The sequence below is a fragment of the Macrobrachium nipponense genome, chromosome 44 (genome assembly GCF_015104395.2).
Source record: "Macrobrachium nipponense isolate FS-2020 chromosome 44, ASM1510439v2, whole genome shotgun sequence".
In the NCBI taxonomy this organism is placed as follows: domain Eukaryota; kingdom Metazoa; phylum Arthropoda; class Malacostraca; order Decapoda; family Palaemonidae; genus Macrobrachium; species Macrobrachium nipponense.
The window spans coordinates 20,669,948-20,691,269 of NC_087221.1; the positions used below are offsets into that span (position 1 = coordinate 20,669,948).

General features: G+C 36.1%; 2 protein-coding genes across 5 annotated transcripts in view; one reads left to right on the forward strand and one right to left on the reverse strand.

The window, feature by feature from the left end:
* The window catches only part of LOC135204076 (uncharacterized), a 22,453-nt gene extending 12,106 nt beyond the window's left edge, over window positions 1-10,347 (reverse strand). The window contains exon 1 of one of the 3 annotated variants that reach the window (XR_010312085.1): window positions 10,182-10,347. The gene's annotated coding sequence lies outside the window, so the exon portion shown is untranslated. Of the gene's footprint in view, window positions 1-3,739; window positions 3,897-9,617; window positions 9,705-10,181 lie in introns of those variants that run through there. The other 2 variants (XR_010312086.1, XM_064234061.1) reach the window with 2 other exon arrangements.
* LOC135204074 (mannose-binding protein C-like) overlaps window positions 1-21,322 on the forward strand; it is a 226,400-nt gene that overhangs the window by 13,988 nt on the left and 191,090 nt on the right. Inside the window, exon 1 of one of the 2 annotated variants that reach the window (XM_064234058.1) lies at window positions 9,009-9,763. The exons of the other annotated variant lie outside the window; for it this stretch is intronic. The gene's annotated coding sequence lies outside the window, so the exon portion shown is untranslated. Of the gene's footprint in view, window positions 1-9,008; window positions 9,764-21,322 lie in introns of those variants that run through there. 2 annotated transcript variants of the gene reach the window in all.

The window sequence follows — 21,322 nt, forward strand, 5'->3', positions numbered from 1 at the left end:
ACTGATTCAAGTTGAACGAAATTAATTCAAGTTCAACGAAATTATTTTAAAGTTTCAGGAATTAATATATAACTTCAAGGAGATTCATTCAAGTTCAAATGAATATAATTTAAGTTTAACGAAACTATTTAAGTTAAAGAAAATTAATTTAAGTTCAAGGAAATTAATCTACGTTTATGGAAAATAAATCAGGCACGTTAGGATAATATATATATATATATATATATATATATATATATATATATATATGTATATCTATATATATATATATATATATATATATGTATATCTATATATATATATATATATATATATATATATATATATATATGCAATCCCCAGATCCTGATCCGTCTTTCCCATGAAATTAATAATGACTTTAATTACTCTCGTTCTTGTCTCTTTCTTAACTACTATCGTTTCCAGAGGCCGTGTAATAGTGTTTTTCCCAAATATCTAACAAACCGGCTTATGAATTTCCATGAAACTACAGCAATGAATGTTTCAAACATTGGCCTAATTTTTGGTGGTACAATGAATTGACAGATGTGCTTAATTAAGCCGTTTACTCTTAGAAAAAAGAGGAACTTCATTAAGTGGTTACTTAATGACGTAACTGTGACGCAGAGGTTCCCCCAACCCTCCTTCGGTGTTTACACCTATGGCTATCCTAGTACTCCCCCCCCCCCACCCTTCATTCTTGCCTTCTTTCCATCATTCCCATTGTTATTAGGCTACCGAGTAAATCCCTGTTAGGAAAGACTGTGTACTGCACATATAAAATGAGCCGGAAGAGCAATAAAATGTTTTATGGTGGTAGATAATGATTAGATGTTACACAAATTATCGAACATAATAGAAGAGGTTTAAAACAGGGGTGTGGAATCGCACTGAGAGATGTTCTACTCGGACTCCTACAAATTTTAGATTTTGCGACTAAAAAAAAAAAAAGAATAAAATAAAATAAAATAAAAACATTAGTAGAAATAGAAAACAATTTTTTTCCTTGAGAGAGTTTTATATGTGGAATGATGTTATTGGGGCAAGACTGGAGCAGGATTCAGAAATAATTTCACCGACTTCGACTCCTACCTCAGAGCCCTTTTAGTACATCCAAGGTAATCATCGGCAGCAGTTGTAGTAGTAGCTCTGAACTATTTCATATAGATTCGACTTTATTCATAGCAAATATGTTGCTTTGTCCTCGCCATTGCAAAACTACAATTGCGCTGAAACTCTTCACCATTTACAACAGAGAGAAAGAAAGAAACCGCCTGAAAATTAGTATAAATCGGTAAGAAAAGTATGACTTTAATAAGTACATGATATATTGCAATATACTGCAAGCCATATATTTATATTTATATATATATATATATATATATATATATATATAATATATATATATATATATATATACATATATATATTTGTTTATTTAAATGTATTTTTTTTTCCTACAGGCCATGTGAACGAGTTGCTGATGCTATGAGGAAGATTCATTTTTATGCTTCCCTGCGAAAAATAAAACCGGCGACTACAATGGAGAAATGAATTCTGAGATATTTATACGGTGGCTAACATCACAGCTCCTGCCGTCGCTTGAGGATCCTTCGGTGCTGGTGCTAGACAACGCCCCATACCATAGCCAATTGACAGGAGATTGCCGATGCCCAACAACAGCTACAAAAAAGGAGGATTTGGTTAACTGGCTCAGGTCTCGAAAAATACAGTATCCCGCTCACGCAACACGCCCTGAGCTTCTAAAGATATGCAGGGGCAACTGGCCGAAACCAGTTTACATTGTGGATAATATAATCCGTGAATGGGGCCATGAAGTGGTTCGCTTGCCCCCTGCCCATCCTGAGCTCAACGCCATCGAGCAGGTGTGGGGCTGTAAGAAACGACAGGTGCGCTCCTCGATGCAGCGGTTTACCCGTGCTGATCTCTTTGCCAGGCTTGAAGAGGCCAGGCTTGCTGTAACAGGGGAGACGTGGGCTGGCGCTGTCAGGAGATCAAGATATTTTGAAGATGATTACTGGCTTTCAGATAATATTCAAGACAGTATAGATCCGGTCATCATCAACATTGATAGTGACGAGGAAAACGATCTTTTCCTTGAGACTGATGATGAGTAAAATGTATAAGTGGCCATTTCTTGTTTTTTTTTTCATCCCTCATATATCTATGCTTTCCAGCAATTGGTGATAACATTATTTTGGAAAAGCAAAGCTAATGAATACTTTGATACGAGTATATCAACTTGGCATGTAGACAATGTCAATGGATTTCTCAAAGTAAGGTTGATTGGTTCATTAATTGAAGTCTGGTATAATTCCAGTGACAAAGTCGCAATGATATTTGTCACATACCTTTTAAGTAACAAAAATACGTACTGGTACTTATAACGTAAATAAATATATAAAACTATAGGTTGAAATATAATAAATCTTGTGTATGTATGAACACACACACACACACACACACACACACACATATATATATATATATATATATATATATATATATATATATATATATATATATGATTCCAAAATTTATCAAAAGGCCGATGTCAATGCCCTTATATGAAACATCTTTTAGAAGTCTACCTTCTAAGGAATTCAAGCTTACTCTCTGGTGAAATTGATATGATAAATTATATAAACAATGCTTTCTGTCATTTTCTTCCTGGCTATTGATGTATCGAGTAACCTGTGTTGTATGGAAGAATGAGTCCTACGGCTTAACCTAAAGAAAACTATATTCCTATTGCTTTACCAAAACTCGCTTGAAGTGCGAAGTGTAGGGTTAGCATGGCTTCTTTCGTCTCCTGTCATAAGTCTTATTCTTGATCTTCAATGTAAGTGAGTGGGTAAGATATAAAAGGTTGGTCTTGTGTTTAGGTAAAGTCTAAAGTCACGAATCACATTACCAGGTATGCTGAACTTTTACTGACAAAGAATTTCGTATTGCTTGGGGTAGGTCATATGACAATTATGTATCTATGGAGTTAAACAGGCGTTTAACAATTCGGGGATGGGAGGTACAGGGAAGAAACGTTATACCAACGTCACTGAGGGACGTCATCACTTTTGCGAATGTGTGGGTGGCTAAGACTGGCTTTAGCCTCATTTTCTTAAGTAAAAAAGTTAATGAAACGTAATTGGCAATGCACAGTATTTCCCAAAATTAAGCCATTGTATGAAGCGTTCCCTGCTTTGATATCATGGAAATCCATCAGTTATTTTAGGAGTTATTTAAAAAAAACACTATTACACGGCCTCTGGAAACGTTAGTAAATGACTTTTATTTGGTGTTGTTTATTACTTGATCCGTTTTATGTACTAGCTTTGCTAAAGATTAAATGGGAGAACACACACACAAACATATATATTATATATTATATTATATATATAATATATATATATATATATATATATATATATATATATATATATATATATATATATATATATAGATAATATATATATATGTGTGTGTGTGTGTGTAATAACTGACTATATGTGTATGTGTGTGTGTGTGTAACTGACTATATGTGTATGTGCACGTGTGTGTATAGCAGAAACAGTAGGAGACTACTAAAAAAAAAAAAAAAAAAAAAAGACGCGGAAGCATCTTGAAAAAAAACCGCATGATTCCTCTCGACAAGTTTCGTATCCAAAAATGTCACCAATTAGACACACACCACTCACACCAACGCTAAACTGTCCCTTACGTTCTGAGTTCCTCTCCGAACACGAACTACTGCAGAAGTGCTCCGGACGGCGACCGGGGATGCTTCGGGCGTTAACTGCCAAGGCAAAGCCATCAAGATCTGTACCGAGGCGTACGGACGGGACGGACTGGCCCCGTCACCCGATGTAGACGGCGAGCCAATCATACGCTCTGAACTGATACAGATAAAGAACAGCTCTCGCCTGTGAGATTAGCGCTCTGGGTCATACCAGGAACTTCGTTTCTTATCTTTTGACTGGCCTTGTGGGGGTGATCTTAGATGGTTATCTCCACGTTACTAATCCGTCGTGTGGCGTCTCATCTTGTGATTATTTGATGTCAGAGAGGTCTGGACCCTTTTACGAGAGAAAAATTACAAATTGTATGAAATCTACAAAGATTTCTAGAGAAATATAACAAACTGGGCGACATCCCCCCAGAATTCGTGCTGTCAAATCAATATTGATATTTCCGATAGCCTCGTTTGCATAAAATCATATCTTCAAAGATAAATGACGATCAATTTCCTCGGCGAAATATCCTGCTAAATCCATTTTAAATGATCCGGGTCACAGAGCGGAGAGTAAAATAGAAATTTTGATGGAAAGAGAAACCTCATGAACTGCCCACATCAAGGAAGGGCTGCTGTCGGAAGGTTGGGATAAGAGGTTGCGTGAACTGAGTTTTTTATGTCATTTTTTCGGGTTTGTTCGGGAGGAAGTAATAAGAGGTTGCGCTGAGGCCATTCCTAAACTTCGCCAATGACAGGTTATCATCGGACTGCTGTTTTTTTTTTTTTTTTTTTTTTATCTCTCACTCTCCTTTTTTTTTTTTTTTTTTTTCGATTCTGTGGTTCGACTGAATACTTGTATCTAGTCAGTTTAATAAATATTTATAAATCATCAGCGTTCAGTACAAGTAGATATACAGTATATATATATATATATATATATATATATATAATATATATATATATAAGATAATATATATATATAAATATATAATATATCTATATATATTATATATATAATATATATATATATATATATATATAATATATATATATTCCCTTTGTTTACTGTAAGGACATGTCATCAACTTTTATCTTTAAATATGAGTATTCTGATGATGATAGTCAATATTTTTTTTAGAATCATCTTGTCTTATTTCAATTTTGAGCTTATCTATTTTTATGTCACACTCGGTTGCTTATAAACTATACTTACCATGATGCACTTAAGTGAAATTACCTGAAATTTTACCATTCTGTAAACATATACTATATATATAAATAAATATATATTTATATACATTTGTGTCTATATAATATATATATATATATATATATAATATATATATATATATATATACCTCTTTATACATACATACATATATATATATATACATATATATATATATATATATATATATATATATATATATATATAATACACATATATATATAGGTATATTCATCGGTTTACACGTGTCATTGACGAATAAGTTTGAAAATCGTAATTAAAGAAACAAAAAAAGTCACTAAAAGGACAGGCAGAACCGACGACATCTATTAAGTAGCTTCGTCAATGTAACTGACTTAATCAAAAGTCAAGAAACTCAATACTCATCCAGAATAATTGACGGAGGCCGACGGACTCATAAATCATAAACTACAGACGACTTTTTTTTTTTTACTTCTCTTTGGGGGAGCCTTTGCAAAGTGTCATTAATCATCTTTTGCAGGGGATGGTCTAACCTCGGAAACTCAGGGCTTCGGGTAAGTCCAGAACGAATAGAGAATTAGGCAACAAAAGAGAGAGAGAGAGAGAGAGAGAGAGAGAGAGAGAGAGAGAGAGAGATAGAGAGAGAGAGAGTCGTACACCCCATGTAATTTCAGAACTAATAAGGAATTATTCAATATATAAGATTGAAAGTGAGTGAGAGAGAGAGAGAGAGAGAGAGAGAGAGAGAGAGAGAGAGGAGTGGATGTCCAGAAGGAATAAAGAGCCGAGTGATAAAAGTAATAAAAGATTAAGAGAGAGAGAGAGAGAGAGAGAGAGAGAGAGAGAGAAATTTAAAATGAATCTATCGCTTTTTTTTTCCACCTGTCATTTGTAAGGCTGCCCATAAGAGCATTTCGTGGGTGGTCAAGAAAGACCCCTGACCTTCCGGCTGGTTAATGGGCGTCTCAGACATGACCCCTGACCTCTTAATGTAAAGCCGCAGGGGGTAGGAACTACCGGAAGTGGCTGGGGACCTTGGTCAAAATAAAAACAACGAAGGTGCTGATGTTTTTCTAATATACGCAAATGCGTAATTTGGAACAATAAACATACAGGACTTTCGGCGTTGAAATACAAGAATCCGAAATTGAATCCTTCGGTTATAGAACTTTCAATCCTTTATAGGATTTATACTTCTGTAAATCCTATATTCCTTTGTAGGATGGCTTCAGTTACAGAATCATAAACCCGTTATAGGATTTATAGTTTTATAAATCCAATAATTCCTTTGCAGGACAGCTTCAGTTACAGAGCTGTAAATCATTTATAGGATTTATAGTTCTGTGAATCCTTTCATTCCTTTGTAAGATTGCTTCAGCTAAATAACTATAAATTCTTTATAGGATTTATAGTTCTGTAAATCCTATAATTCCTTTGAAGGATTGCCTCAGTTACAGGACTATGAATTTTTTCATAGGATTTATATTTCTTTAAACCCTAAAAATCCTTTGCAGAACGTTCTTCACATCTTTATATTGCGTTGCCTCACTGGAATGGGTCGTATCTCTCTTCAGTAAAATCGTGCGCGCGCAGACAAGCCGATGAAGTCACGATGTTCCCAGGCTGGATTAGGATATCTGAAGATGCGCCATGCGGTGTAGCCTCTTGATGTCAGCATATCCACGTTGCTCAAGCCGTTTCAGTCCTTGGTCATCTTTGTAACATAGTACAGATATGCATATGATTCACCATTCTCTCTCTCACTATATCTCCGAAAGTGTGTCTAGAATCGAGCCTTTTGACACTGAAGAATATACAATTTAATTAACTAAGCATAATACTTCCCTTCTAATCACCTAAAATCACTGTTTAGCCAATCCTCTACAAACTTTACTATTTTTTTCTCTGTTCATGACAATTATCTTGTTCTAATTCCTCTGGAAAATTTGGATGTTTTAGCAAAGACGTTTTGCACTTCTTTGCAAAGAATTCGGTAAGTCTGCCAATACTCATTTAATCCCTTTTACCAGACTATCAACACCTTTCCTTCATTCAAAGGTTCTTCGAAAACTGTTCTCTTGTCAGTTAACTGAGAGAAAAATGTATCTGAGGTCATGTTTAAACCTCCTCTGTTGACCATTTCTGCTAATGTCTTAGCGCCAGTCATGTTGATTTGCATTTTCTCCTGAATGTGGTTATCTAAGAAAAAAAATTCCTTGACAACATAACTCCATTTAAATACTTTTCCTCTATGACAAAAGTGGTTTGTGTTTGATGTTTTCCTTTGCATTCATAAGTGCATTTGCATCTATTGCATCGATCTTGTCACTTTCCTTTTCAAAATCCAGTTTATATTCATCTTGTGGGGTCTTTTGAGAGACTAGTTCATTAGGCTCTTTTCACAATCAGTAAAATTTCCCAATCAAAATAATACTTTTTCAACATGAATTTGAATTTTACAACATTAGAATGATCGTGGGAGGCCACTTGTTTGCTTCATACAACCCCCCCCCATCCCCTCCCAAATGCTCCAAGTAATGCTAATTCACCTTCTGGGTTATTACCTAACTGTTTTTTTTGTGGAATCATTTTAATATTTCAGAATTCTGGAAGTGTCTGCCATGAAATTTGTAGAGAGGTTTTGCTTTTCTTACTTTTCCTGAGCGGTAAATGTATGGCGGTTTCTTGTGTTTTATGTACTTTCGTGTACTTTGATTTGATTTTATAAAGTAAATTCAGTCAGTCACGTTAAATACTGTGTCACTTTCGGCCGCTGAAAGAGCGAAAGAAAAGAGAGATTTGAAGTGATGGGACAGATAAATTAAGAGATCCAGAATACAAAGAAGACGGAGCACAAGGATCTAGACTGACGGTGGAACCGGAAGATAACCCAACAGTTACATTAATAAGTAGTAGTTAGGCCTAGTTATTCACGCTCAGGTTTACCTGTCAGTTCACCCTCGACAATTCGACGGATGAGCGTCGACATGAAGAGTAGATCTGTCTGTCGGACTGCAAACTCGAGGTCATTGTCTCTTCCCTTGCCTTCGTCGAGGCAACACTATGCATGTATATACGCTGGCTGATGAGGGGGTGGAGCAAAACGGCGTAAAAAGAAAGAAAGAAAGAAGTATGGTCTATAAGAGACCAAATATTGCCTATTAAAGAGAGATGTCTATTCTCATATAATATTAATGAAAAAGTTTAAATTAGAACTGGGGTTGGTTTAGTTATTTATGAAATGAACCGCAAAGCCTACTTTCACGAGTTACACCGTTCATAAAAAGGCAGGGCACTGACCTAAGCCTATAGCAATTGGCCTGTATCGCAAAGGAAATATATATATTTATAATTTAACATATGATTTTAACTCAGAACGGCCTAAAAATAGCGCTGCAGGGGCCAACAATGAAATGAATTAGGCCTATACATAGTATACTCATATTCTGGCCGGAGCGGCCGAGATGATTCCTACGAGGAATTCGGCGGTGAACTGTCACAAAATCGCGCTTACCCGACGGCCGACACCCCACCACATGCAATCACCTACCAGTCGGTCGGAAGAACTTCAGGTAATTCCTTTTATCAGTTCATCCGTTCTGGTGAATGGACTGATTCCTCCCATAACTTGTCGTCTAGACGAAGTTTTAACTCCATATTCGACGAGTTGACAGGTAAACTTGATCGAGAATACCCAACTCTACAGAGATTGGACAGCAAACGCCATTAAATTTTTTAGTACATGCAGTTTATCACTTGAGGTCTGCCTCTGTAATGACGAATTTAAAAGAACAGCTATTCATCTAACAACTTTAAGAAATCTGCAGTAATTTCTTAACTTCTCGCAGCGCTTTCCATGCTGAGCAAGTTTCATTCCCGGCTGAGCACGTTTCAGCACAACCTCTGGATAATGGTTGTGTTGCATATTTAACTCTGCCCCTCGAATACACTAACATTCAGATGTTTCAGCCTTCATGAAGTTGATGTATATAGTCTAGTAGCTACTTTTCTTGTAAAAAGTATAAGAAGAAGAAAAAAGGCTGTTGGCTTGTTTGTCGTCAGTGGCCGCGACCCACGAAATCTGCCTCCATCCGACCTCCCTATTATGTAAGGCGGTCCGCCCCGGATATCATCAGTGGGTTTACCACTGTGTGTGTGTGTGTGTAAAAGGTGTGTCTGTGTGTCCATTTTTGTGGCCCCGCTTTCACTTGGTGCTATGGAACAATAAATCTATTGAAGATACCCAATCTCATGACAAAGTAGCGGAAAGGTTTAGTGAAAGAACAGGAGGTAGAAATTCGGCCGTCTTTCGAATCCTGGCAGGGAAAGACGAAGGGAGAGAGAGGGAAAATCTAAAATCGGTGCAGTTTCCTCCAACTTCAGCAATTACTGGTAAATTGGACTAGAGTAATGGCCCCGTATTCGATTAAACTTTTATTTGTTTCACGTTTTAAACGGCACTTCTTCATATTTTTGAATGCACATGAAAGAATATTTAGTAAAATCGAGAGTAAAATAACCTGATTACCTGAAGTAAACAGCTCGGCCCTGATTGCGTACGGCGCTCCCCCAACCTCTCAAACACCACCCTTCGCTTCGAATGCTTTCTCCACGCCCTTCTGCAGAACAGTAGTTTGATCTCAACAGTCGACTTACCTTAATTGTATAGGTCAACTGAGGTGCGTCATTCGAAAAATTTTGCAACAGTTTCCAAGACCTTTCGAACATAGGCCATAAAAAGTGCCAACGGACAGCCCTCTCGTCGGCGTTTGAAGCCTCCCCACTCAACGGCTTCGTGGTCGGTATGTAATTTCTCGCCTTTTCCCCTTTAATGTATTTTTCGTTTTACAGTGATATTGTAGCAATGTGTTATACTAGATAAGATGGTATTAGTTTACGTCCAAGCCTAACAGCGTTGGAAGAATTACTTGATAAAATTTGAGTGTAGGTCTAGGACTACACTGCTAGCCTCTGTAACGAAGGTGGTTGTGGTTTACGTAAAGTTGTTTGCGTAATGTTGTGAACAAAATCTTTCATGAAGGGTATTATATTGAATTTGTGATATTTGGGCGGTAATTCTTACCGTCTGCTCCGCCAGCAAGTTATCAAATTTGAGTACTTTCACTAAATAGAGGGAAGTCCAAAGTTTCGTTTGATATATAAATCTAAGCGGCGATAGGTCTAGAAGTGGTTTAAAAATAAAAATTAAATTTGACTCACCTGAAAAAAACTGTCTCTCGACTTCATAACTCTCTCAAATTCCTGTTCACACTGAGCTCTCGTTAAAAACATAGGTTATGTCATTATTACTTCATCGACTGTATTCTACGTAGCAAGACGTCACCCAAACGTCATAGTTTTTAACCAATGATGATTATCCACATTTTACTTGGGACTAGTATTTTAACAAAACTAGAATCAAGTGACTTGAATACCCAATCAGGTGACAGTTTTACTAGGAAACACACTTTTCGACACTTTTCACACAATTTCCACCGCTAATTTTTCAGTCTTTTGAGAGCCATGGAGGCGTGCGAACCTTCAACTTCTGGTGCGGTTTCTCATTTACCATCTACTTTGACAGCAATTTATGTGGATTTTCTCCCAAGTTCTTGTCTCAATTGCTGTTCCTGTAGAAAGTAGGGACAAAGTGACATTTTTAACAGTGATAAGGGATTATATAGAGCCCTGCACTACCATCATTTCCGGCTGTTGGAAGGCATACAATTGCCTAAATGAGGAGGGATTTCTTCAATTAAGAATCAACCACTCCTTGAACTTTGTGGACCCGCACACTGGAGCTCATACTAATACTATTGAGAGGCGGTGGCGGGATTTGAAGAATCTGTTGTCTAAATACGGTCGTCGAAAGGATCAGTTTGTTGGATACTTGGCTCTTGCCTATCCTAAATAGCATTTTAAAGTATTGGATCATAGGCTCCATGCATTCTTAAAGATGGCAGCTCACCTTTACCCTCCAACCTAAGTAAGTACACAAAGGGTTTTAAGCTGTCTTATATTTATGTAATATGGCTGTGTAAGGTGGGGTCGCAGGGCGGGCGTCGCACGCCCCCCCCCCCCCCCCCACACCCCGCTAGGTATAGTCGATTCATTTAAGGTAGATTCTTGCGCCTACGAGACGTTTGTTTGGCGGCCTCTGATTGGCTGGTAGCGGGAGGCAGACTGCTTCGCTCAGTGGGTCATATTTTCGTTTGTAGCTTAGAAAACTAGCAATATGTTTACATTTCTTCATTTATCTCACGTTTTACAAAAGATAGGAAAGTTTTGTCATAACCTAAGGATTCGGTATTAAAGTACAATTAAATAAGCTTTTCCTGAAATCAACAAGTTAAAATACAAAGGAATTACAACGAGTAGAAGTGAAGGGAGAAACATTTCATTCTTATACCTGTTTTTATTCATCATCGGATTTTGCATAATTCATGAGATCAAGATAAAATAAAAAATCTTGTGTTATTAAACAATAAAAATCACCCTGAATTACGCTGGTGCTTTCAGATTTTAGATGCGTGTAATATGTAAAGAGAAAATGAAGAATATGTCTTATTATGTTGCATTCGTGCTTGACTCGGTTTGACAATAGTGCCGAGACACATCGTTGGGTCTGGCCCTCTCAGCTAGAGCCGTTGGCGTGTTGGCAGTTGCCAATTGGCGATATGAGAAGTTTGCAGTTTCGAGACTATGTATTCACCGAATTATTATGTCCTTATATTTTCTATAAATAAATTGCCATAGAATTCCCCATAGACTTTCGAACATTTTTACTCGAATATTCCATATATGTCCGTATGGACATCTGATACAAAAATGAAATAATCAGGATGGATGCATCTGGTATCGTTGGAGGTGTAGGCTGGCCGCGGGGCGCGGGCGGGAAATTCAGTCCAGGAATGAATTTGAAATCTACGGACCTACTTCGCACTCTTCAGCTCATCCTTAGTTTTAATGAGGTTGGTTTCAACATATTGTTTCTAATTTCTTATATGAATATATTTTCAAACTTAAGAGATATCAGAGACTTAATTGAGTGATATTGAAATAATAATCTCAGTGGAGCAATAAACAGCAACGAACTAAGCAAGATTTTTTTTTCTTTTCAAGCAGATGTCTCAAGATAACAGCACCATTCGTCGCACCGTTTCCAGATTTGCAAGTCAAGCTCGCAACATTATAATGAATGTTCATCGTTACTTCAGCTCACAGTGGGGAGCAGACTCAAGAAATTAAGTATTTGAGAAGACCGCCAAAGCTACAGGAGTGCCAACCAATACAGTGAAAAAAATCAAGCGACAGTCATCTGAATGTGGTAACGTCCCCTTCGCTTCACCTGTATATCCCAGGAAGAGGATCCGAGTGAAGGACAAGGTGGATAGTTTTGAAAATGAGTGTATTCGGAAGGAGATTTTGTCTTTATACGAGAGAGGAGAGCTCCCAACGTTAGATGCCCTACTGGAAAAAAAGTGAAGAAGACCCGGTAAAGTTTAATGGTGGAAGAACAACGTTATGGAAAATTGAGAGGGCTTGGATTCCGGTACAAAAAAGTGACGAGTGGAAGAGCAATTTTAATGGAACGTGATGATATAGTGGCAGCGAGAACTGAATACCTACGGTTAATTGAAAAGAATAGGAATTGTAGTCCAACTGAACGTAAACCTGAAGTATTCCTTGCATGAAACTTGGATAAACCAAAATGAATGTGTACGTCAGTGTTGGACAACGGGTGAAGGCGAAATAGGACCCAAACTTAAGACTGGAAAGGGGTCAAGATTTATTGTGGTGCACGCGGGGAGTGAGAAGGGGTTTGTCAAAGATGCGCTATTGTTGTTTAGGTCAAAAAATGGTGCCAAAGGGGACTACCATGATTCCATGGACCATGAAAGGTTTTTAAAGTGGTTTAAGGAACAACTATTGCCTAATATAGAAGATAGATCTCTAATCATAATGGACAATGCTCGTCTACCATAGCAAAATAGAAAATAAAGTGCCAACAACCAGCAACAGAAAAAGTGAAGTCATACAGTGGTTTTCTTCTAATAACGTCATCCACGACCCATCAGCAACAAAGCCAAAATTGCTGCAGATTGCCAAGTGTCACAAAGAAAAAACAGAGGTATGTGATAGATGAGATAGCCCGTGCAACATGTCATGATGTGATCAGACTGCCACCATATTATTGTCAGTTTAACCCCATAGAACTTATATGGGCTCAAATAAAGGGGGATATCAGAAAAAATAACTCTAATGCAAATCAATCTTTGAAAACTGTTGAGCAGCTTACGAGACTGGCGATAGACAAAGTTACAACAGAAGACTGGAAGAAATGTTTTCACCACGTTAAGAAATTAGAAGATGATTATAGGAGGAAAGATGTTTCGCTAGAGAGCCAATTATGTTTGAAAGTTTTGTTATTGACATTGGAGATGACGAAACTGACAGTGATGATATTGATATTAGGGAGGATGACACTGACAGTGATGATATATATCAATGATTTTCCATTATTTTTTTTTTTTTAAGTTGAAGACCTAACAGTGTTTCTATAGTTTTCCATTTTTTAGATAGGCAATTTCATAACTACAGTATATCCATATGAGTTTCCTTTTTTTTAATATTTAATGGCATAACAATGTACATATCTGTTTATAAATTCTTTTACTTGGTTTTAATAGAAAAGGGGATATCAATGTATCTTTATAATTTCCCATTCTTTTTGTTCCAATAGGTAATGACTTATATGTATATATGCATGATTTTCTTTATTTATTTTTAAATAATGATGAGTAAGAAAATTTGTAAAATAAAATTTTTAATTTCTTTTTTGTTCATATCGATCGCCTAATGACATACCAATGTAAGCCTACTGTGTATGAGTTTCTTTTGTGTTTATGACATAATATATCTGCATGAATTTCCATTCTTTTTGTAAAAAAAAGATGATGATATAACAGTCTTCTGATTAGTCTCATTATCCTACATGTACCATATATATATACAATTATGCAGGGCTGTGGGAACGGTTACGGGAGCTATTCTAACTCAGGTATGAATTAAGTGATTCAAGAATAATCAACTACCTCAGGAGAAAACTAAGCAAATTTCTTTTTCCTAAACATTGTTGTAGACATGTTGTCAAGTGTAACATGTATATAAACGAGATAAAACATTCTGGTGTAAGAGTAACTCAAGCAATTCTGAAAAAGACAGTATATTATATTCGTTACATCGTCAACAAATTTTATGGTAAGAAATAAACATTTGTACTTTTGTTTATTGAGTGAACATATGAAAACCCATAAGCTTTTGATGTTATTGGCCAGAGAAACAAGTTCTGTTATTTATCAGTGAGCCTCATAAAGCATGTACAATTTCTCACTTAGACTAAATTGAAGCCAACACCCAGATGATTCATCCATCTTGATTATTTACTTTTCTTTTATCAGATATGTCCAGAAATACGGACATATATAATATTTTAGTAAAAATTTTCGAAAGTCATAATGGAATTCTATGCATTTATTTATAGAAATTTAATGACAATAATTCAGTAAATACAGTCTCGAAACTACAAACTTCTCATCGCCAATTGGCAACTGCCAACACGCCAACAGCTCTAGCTGAGAGGACCAGCCCCACGATATCTTACGTCTCTCCGGCAACTACTGTCAAAACCGAGTCAAGCACGGATGCAACATAATAAGACATATTCTTCATTTTCTCTTTTACATATTACACGTATTTAAAATCTGAAAGCACCAGCGTATTCAGGTGATTTTATTGTTTTTAAAACACAAGATTTTATTTTATCTTGATCTCGTGAATTTATGCAAAAATTCCGATGATGAATAAAAACAGGTATAAAGAATGAAATGTTTCTCCTTCACTTCTACTCGTTGTAATTCCTTTGTATTTTAACTTATTGATTTCAGGAAAAAGATTATTAATTGTACATTTAATACTGAATCCTTTGGTATGACCAAAACTTTCCTATCTTTTGTAAAACGTGAGATAAATAAAGAAATGTAAACATATTGCTAGTTTCTTAAGCTACACACGAAAATATGACCCACTGAGCGAGCCAGTCTGCCTCCCGCTACCAGCCAATCAGAGGCCGCCAAACAAACGTCTCGTAGGCGCAAGAATCTACCTTAAATGAATCGACTATAAGGATACGGCTACTAGGTTAGGTTAGGTGGTTTGTTTAGGTTAGCTGGTGGCCTTGTTTATTGCTAATTTTACATGTCCCATTGATTCGTATGTTAAAAACGGATTCTTTAATTCATTCCCCAAACCCAAAAACCCCTAGTTTCCATTGGGGGTCCCCCAAGATTGGAAAGGTTAACAAATAGGGTAAAAAATACGGTTCCTCCTCCTAAAAAAAAAAAAAAAAAAAAAAAAAAAAAAAAAAAGTCAGCTTAGATAAACCACTAATTAATTCGTCAGAAAAAAAATATTATCAGAATCATTAGTGGCGGAGCTATTGAATAGAATTACCATTTGGGCTAAACAAACACTCGATTCAACCAGTTTTCAGCCGTGTAAAAGAAAGAAACTTGTCTGTATAGGTCTAAGCTAGATACCGGTTTTCTATCCAATCGACGAGTCAGTTGACTTCCCGCCATGTGTGACGTCACTATAAGAGCGATTGTGGAAGTAATTTTTACTTTTTTTTAACTATGCTTTTGTCAACCTGGCCTTATGTATGATGCATTTAGTATTTCGTAATGTATTTCGAGGACGCTCAAGAGATTGTGTTATAGCCGGTTTAATTTCAACTGCCCAACATCGGTGATGTGGCACATACGCGCTTGGGTACCAACAAGGTAGCTGACAATCGTCGTTTCCGATATCGTTAGCTTATTGTGGTAGATATTAAACTTTATTCATCAATGTTAATCTGCGTGTGTATGATCTAGGTAAGGTGTGAGGGTTCTTTGATATATAAGCATTCAGATGTACCTTATACTGAGGACATTATTTACATAATATTCATCACAGTAAGCCTGCGATATCGGAAACTATGATTTCAGCTAATCGAGAGCTAATTAGTGTATGCCAATTCTACCTAAAACATATATACATTGATGAGTGGATGATCGTTATTGGATTCAAACTTGAGTTTCCTCTGAATTTACCTCCCAGCGAGCGAAGTGAATTTTCAAAAAGCATCGTATATTTTTTGTAAGTTTTTTGTTTTTTGCCGTGCTCTTATATAATGTAACTTTAATTTAAATGGTAACATTCTGAGAATAAAAACAATTGACTTGTACATATTTTAGGAATGTTATTGCTTGGGGAACGCAAATTACAGAAAGAGAGCTGCAGAATATTTTGTTCAAAATGTGAAAAATGAAAGTGACCACTAATCTTCATTTGCGCTTGTTCATTTTTGACGACTAAGAAAAATAATTCGCCTCTGCTCTGATGCTTGCAGCTTGTATCCTTCTTGAATTTATACATACATATATACTACTAGCTGACCACATGGGCGCCCGCACGTAGGGGCAAGGGGCGGGGGGACTTGTCCCCCTCCCCCTAAAATCCCGTGACCGCAGGCGGTTACAATTCCTTTTCAAATGAACAGTGACTAACTTGAAAAAAATGTATACATTTAACTACATCACTTTGCTTTCCTTCCATTCTACAGTACATTCTTTCAGTTCAAGTAAATTAAAGGTATCTTTATTATATTGTATAAGATATGTATGCAGTATATGACTGCGTTATTCTTTCAAGAAATGTTTGATTTCAGTTGAACAGTACTATCTGGAACTATTGAAAAAAAGGTCATTGTATCTTACTGTATATTTCTTATTGCATCTTGCTTCACCTAAATTATTTGCATCGCAATTCCGGTGCATATAATATATATATATATATATATATATATATATATATATATATATATATATATATATATATATACATATACCCACCTTTCCCAAGCCCACTTGGAAAATACACTGCAGGCGCCCATGGCTGACCAGACGACGCTGCCCAGGATGACTGAATGAGTGAGAGTCTGTGCAGGGGGAGGGAAATGGGAGGGGGAGGTGTAGGGAAGGGAGAGGGGAAACGTTTGTGTTGACGGTCCGACTGACAGTTCTACATTTTTCGGGTGAACTGACAGGTACCCCAGGTGTTCCTGTGCTGTCTGCCGTCTGTCCAGGCATTTACTGTGATGACTGACCCTCTTATCCAGGGATTATTGTTCTGTCTGCCCCATTTATCCAGGTATTGCTGTGGTGACTATCCTTTTTATCCAGGTATTGCAGTGGTGACTATCCATTTTATACACGTATTACTGTGGTGACTGCCCCTTTTAACCAGGTATATTACCATTGCTATGCTGTCTTGACACCATTAATCGGGTATTACTGTGCTGTCCGACCTTTTTATCCAGGTATTACTGTGGTAACTGGCCCTTTTATCCAGGTATTACTATATTGTTTGTCCCCTTTAACCAGGTATTACTGTGTCTGTCCCTTTTACTCAGGTATTAATATGTTTTCCCCTTTAACCAGGTATTACAGAGCTGTCTGTCCCTAACCAGGTATTACTGTACTGTCCCTTTTATTCAGGTATTACTATGCTGTCTGTCCCCTTTATTCAGGTATTACTGTGCTAGCTGTCCAATTTATCCAAATATTAGTGTACTGTCTGTCCCTCTTAACTAGGTATTACCGAGCTGTCTGTCCCTAACCTGGTATTACTGTACTGTGACCCTTTTATTCAAATATTACTGTACTGTCTGTCCCCTTTAACGAGGTATTACAGTGTTGTCTGTCCAATTTATCCAGTGATTACTATGTTGTCTGTCTCTAACCAGGTATTATGTGCAGTACTACTGTGCTCTCTGTCCCCTTCAACCAGGTATTACTGTGGTGACTGTCCCTTTTATCTAGATATTAGTGTGGTGGCTGTCCCTTTTATCCAGATATTACTTTCCTGTCTGTCCATTTTATCAAGATAAAAGCATTTTCAATCATTTATTATGGTCTCTAGTACATGAAACTGGGTATGATAAACCCGCAGAGTTTATTTTCTACATAAGTTACATAGGGGAGGGGAGGGGACCCGGGTTACGGGTTCGAAACCTACTCTATTAGTATCTAAGTTGAATGAAATGATGGCCACATGCCACTAATTTTGTCTAGATCGGTCAAGCGGTTCGGATTTCAATGGCTCACAAATATGCAAAAATGAAGAAGAGGAAGAAGAATTTTAACTAAGTTATGCCAGAGAGAGAGAGAGTGGGTTTTCGTGAAGAGTCTCAAATGTCTTTGGGTGTTTCTCAAATTTCGACAACCACAACACACAACCCATGGCCACAACACCTGCTTTGAAATCCTGGAGAGCATCACCGCATCCTTCGGGTTATGTGTCAATTAAATCTCGGAGCGGACTCTTCAGATTACCTGTTTAAGAAACGTCGATAGTGCTTATACCTGTGATTACGACCAAATGTTACGTTATTTTTAGCACTTTTTATTTTTTTTATCTATTCATTTTTTTTAGCGTAACGGGACAAGAGGAAAACATATTTTCCAGTCTGCTGATCGTGTAATTTCTCTATCCTGACTTGGGCACAAAAAAAATTATATTAAATAAAGATTAACAAGAGGAATTCGTTATTGCTTCATCTCACTGTTATTTCGCATAGAATGTACTAAGAAATTCATATCTTAGTGTATTGATAATTCGCAGAAAATTCTCATTATTTTTTCTTCTCCATTGATATGAATTATAGTGAGACTAAATTAGATTTCGACTAACAAATGAAAAGACTTGTAGATTGTTATGGTGAATCGGAAGAAACCCTCCCTTTTAAAGTATTATTGTTGTTAATCGGCCTTAGGGTTAGTGCCATCAGTGCACCTCACGCGATGCACTGTAGGCATTACTTAAGGTTTTCTGGAGCGTCATTCGGCCCTTAGCTGCAACCCCTTTGATATTTTTTTACTGTACCACCTTTCATATTATCTAAATTTCATCCTACTTTACACCCTTTTTTAATATTTGTTTCATAGTGCAACTGCGAGGTTTTCCTTCTGTCACACCTTAAATCCTAATGCAAGAAATATGAAGTAATTCTAGTGTCCCGAGTATCAGAACGAGGTAATGTGACCTCGTTCTGATTACTCAGAATGCAGGTTCGATTCCCGCTACTGGACATCAGAATTACCTAGTTCATATTTCTTGCATTTGGATCTAAGGCTTTGTTCTGACAAGCGTATCGTTATAGTGTGAAGAATTAGATAAGTTATGAGGATCCTGTGGCTATTACAATTACATAAGTATCAGGTAAAGGGTGACCAGTAGATTCTAAATATAAATGAATATATATATACATATATATATATATACATACATATACCTATATATATATATATATATATATATATATATATTATATATATATATATTACAAATATACCTTATGGAACTTTTGCCTACTCTAGAAAAAGATAGAAGAATGACGATACTAGTTTCATGAGTCCAGGATCATATATATATATATATATATATATATATATATATATATATAATATATATATATATCTTTATATCTTTAGTCCACGGTAGAAAGGTGAGCGAAACTTAGGAATTGGAACAATTACTCTTGTAGTTTATTCTACATTTTCAAGAATAAACTACGAAGTCTTGCTCCAAGTCCTCAGTTACACTCACTACCGTGGATTTAATTAAGGATATTCTCAAGCACGTGTCCATTTGTGCAACATTGGATATATATATATATATATATATATATATATAATAGATATATATATATATATATATATATATATATATATATATATATATATTATATGTATGATGTATACTTAATAGTTTTTTGAAGAAACTGGATTCCCCTTTCACGTCAAATCAGATACTTCTGAGAAGCTAAATCGCTCTTTTGATTGAATTTGGGTATTTCGCCTTTATATGACTATATCGAAATTCAACTAGAACTGTACGATTATTACATCTGACAGACCATATCGTTGGACGTGTAATTCATTACTCCTAACAAGAAGGTTTTATCACGACTAGCTCTTTCTTTCAACCTTGGCGTTGAACTGGAGCAATTTAAAGATTATCCATTTATCTTATAAGCTTGTAAGTGAGAAGCATTAGTTGGCCTCCACCTGTTAAGATAACTTTTATTCTTCTCGTTCTCTGTTAATTGCCAAAGGTTAAGTGAGATCGATATTGATTACTAAAAATGATAAGCTTTGACACGTACGGCAATCGAGGTCTGCCGTTGTAGTACGCCTTGTTTCAGCGCATGTCATGCAATATGTTATAGGCTTATTTACGTTCCATCAGGGAAGATTGTGCAATAATGGTAATATATATATATATATATATATATATATATATATATATATATATATATATATATATATAAAAAGGGTCCAGGAATCCACCAAACATTGTGAAGAATATTTTATTAGGAACGTTTCATACTACTTCAGAGTACATCTTCAGCCTGTAATTATAAATTGTGACAATTTAATTAACGGTAAAATAACACATTAAGACTAAAACATTAAGATAATAAGTTAATTAAAAACCTTAGAGAACATTTGAAAACAAGCAATAGACTAAAACTTTAAGAAATATGGTAATTAAAATTATAGAAACATTTAAAACAAATAATGAGAGGACAAGTACCCTAAGTGAAAGTAGAGAAGGGAATGATTTGAAAACACAGTTCGGTCCAGATCTCAGTTATGCCTAAATACAACGTGGCAGCAGCCACGTTTGCATTTAGAGAAGGAACCAGTTCGTTGATGTATAATGACTCAAGTGTCGTTAGTAATTGTTGGGAGTGCTGTCAATGATTGAGAAAATGTGTTTTTATCAATATTAATTTTACATATTTTGGCGTGGTTACGGATATTGGATAATTCTGGATTTGTTATTCGTTGTCCTGTTCTGTAGCTAACACCTAAGTGACTAGAATATCTCACTTTTAGTAACCGTTTGGTCGATCCGACGTAAATACCAGGACAACCCGGACAATTAAATTTATAAATGACGTCGGATCTCATGAACGGTGGTAGTTTTTCTTTGTGCGTAAAAAATGTGCCAATTTTTAATGGGTTGACAGGAATCAATTTAAGTTTAATTTAAAACAACCTATTTCACTTTCAATGATTTTCCTTATTCGCTCGCCTAATTTGTTTTTATATGTAAAAGGAATGGTACAGTACATTACTAGCTTCTTAACACATAGGAAGGAACTTGCTCAGAAAAATTATTATTTAAAATTCTATTTACTACATTATAAAAAACATTTACTGGATAAGAATTGTTAATAATACCTCTTTAAA